Source organism: Anneissia japonica, unplaced genomic scaffold (genome assembly GCF_011630105.1).
Source record: "Anneissia japonica isolate Jap-2015-1 unplaced genomic scaffold, ASM1163010v1 scaffold407_len587689_cov185, whole genome shotgun sequence".
Taxonomy (NCBI): Eukaryota; Metazoa; Echinodermata; class Crinoidea; order Comatulida; family Comatulidae; genus Anneissia; species Anneissia japonica.
Genome location: NW_022686478.1, coordinates 100562 through 103260, shown reverse-complemented (window position 1 = coordinate 103260; position 2699 = coordinate 100562).

Below are 2699 nucleotides of genomic sequence, written 5' to 3'. Positions count from 1 at the left end.
AAAAAATTAATTAGTCATGTCAGATCCATCGATAACATACGGCGAAGTGGACTCCGACGAACGGCCAGACAGATTTTGCGACGTGGTACTGAGACCTTTGGCAACAAGGACTGACGGACGAGCTGGCGAAGCAGCCTGACCCGCGCGCAGTCTTCTGGTATCACGAGCCGAGAGGGAACGTCGGGAAGAGCTTCATGGCGTCCTACCTAGCGCGGTCGTCGGACGCGATCGTGTTTGACGGCTGCAAGAAGATGGCCGACGCCGCGTACGCGTACGACGGACAGCGCACTTATACACATCTTGCATCGTCGTCTTCGACCTCCACCGCTCCCAGAAGAAACGCGTAAATTACGAACTGATCGAGGGGTTCAAGAACGGACGCCTCTTCAGTCCCAGATACCACAGCAAGATGAAGCTGTTCGCCGTACCGCACGTCGTTGTGTTCGCCAACTTTCCGCCCGACCTTCGCGCCATGTCCGCCGACAGGTGGCGTCTGCGAAGAATCGGCATCGACGGTCACGAGTTGGAATAATCGCGACAGACAAGCAGGAAATAATTCATTTTCACAATATAAAAAAAAAACGATTTCAGTTTCTCACTTCATTTCTCCGTTCGATCTTCGTGTCATAGGAACAATCGAAGGACATGATGGAATTCGAGGCTCCAGCAGATAAAATCTATTCTGCTAAATTTGAGGACTCAACGAGTAACAAAGAGGTGAAACGAAGAAATGCAAGCGAAGATAAAAAAATAAAACGTATCCAGAAAATGAGGCAGAAGAGGCTGCTTAAACGAAAGGAGAAGCGAATTAGACAACATTCCCACATCTTTTCTTTCGACGGTTTCACCGTGAAAAATATCACGATAGATCTTGAGAACAACGAAGGTACGAAAAAAAGCGAGAGCGTTCAGGCTTACGATTGTCTCCCCGAAACCATTTCGAACTTGATGAGGACTGTTGGAAACCGTCGAAAATTGGAGATTCAGAGAAACGGACACGAACGGTGTGCGTTGAGGCCGTGGCAGGAGAACTTGAAAGAGGTGTTGGCCGGCCCTGTGCACGACCGAAAAATTTACTGGGTTGTGGATGAATATGGCGGAGCCGGGAAGACTTTCTTCGCACAGTACGTACGTTCAGTCATGAACGGCCGTATACATAACAGTTCAAGTTACCGGCTTTTCGCAGGCGTCTTTCGCAAACATCGCGATGGAACGGGGATCGTCGTCTTTGATCTTTCCCGCAAACAATTGAACGGCTCTTCGTTTTTCAATTACAAGTTGATTAACGATCTGAAGGATCGTTCGATAAATTTCAGAGGAGAAAATTTTCTTATCGATCCGGTGCACGTTTTGGTATTGGCCAGGTTCGAGCCCAACATGAAGAGAATGGATAACGATCGTTTGGACGTACGTCGCATCGACCAAAACGGACAATTCTTTTGTATTAGAGAAGTGTAAAAGTTTAGTTAGCAAATAAATAATACAACATAATATGTTAAATAAATAAAAGACGAAGGAAACTAAATATTTTGTTTTCTTTTTGCTTATTTTTTATGTCTCCTGTGACTCCCTTTTGCAAACGGTGCCCGGTTGCCGCAACTATTGTCGGCGCCGGTTCCGCTTTCCATTAAAAATAAAAAAATAAAAAGATTTAAATTGTTGTCTTCAGTTTTTATTGTGTTTTTTTTAATCTCTTTTTCTATTTTATTTTGATATGATGACATAAATATATATTAGGGGTGCCTACTTGCATCCAAATAAATGAGCCGTGGTACAGACCTTCAGTCAGGTGTACACGTCGACAACGACCACGGACGGAGACCGACTACGACGGCAAAGAAATCGATCGACCGAGACTGCGAACGAACGACAGAACGACGTACGACACATGTTCTCGTTGGCAATGCGACCCGAACGATTTTCAAAGATCTGGACTTAGAAAAAAATTTCGACTTTTCTGGACTTAAAAATTTTTTTCGAGATTTCTGGACTTAGAAAAATTTTTCGAAAAGCTGGACTTAGAAAAAATTTCGACTTTACTGGACTTAGAAAATTTTTCGAGATTTCTAGACTTAGAAAATTTTTTCGAAAAGCTGGACTTAGAAAAAATTTCGACTTTACTGGACTTAGAACATTTTTCGAGATTTCTGGACTTAAAAAATTTTCGAAAAGCTGAACTTAGAAAAAATTTCGACTTTACTGGACTTAAAAAAAATTTTTCAAAAAGCTGGACTTAGAAAAATTTTCGAAAAGCTGGACTTAGAAAAATTTTCGAAAATTTCGACATTTCTGTGCGCGGACGTCGAGTAGACGGACGTCGAGTACACGGACTAATGTCGAGTACACACTCGCGTCCGCGACCTGCCGACCGATCTCGAGTACGCGGACGTCGAGTACACGGACTACACACTCGCGTCCGCGACCTGCCGACCGATCTCGAGTACGCGGACGTCGAGTACACGGACTAATGTCGAGTACACACTCGCGTCCGCGACCTGCCGACCGATCTCGAGTACGCGGACGTCGAGTAGGCGGACGTCGAGTACACGGACTAATGTCGAGTACACACTCGCGTCCGCGACATGCCGACCGATCTCGAGTACGCGGACGTCGAGTAGACGGACGTGGATAGACGGACGTGGAGTACACGGACGAATGCCGAGTACACCGACGTGTCCTCGACTCGACTACCGCCGTCG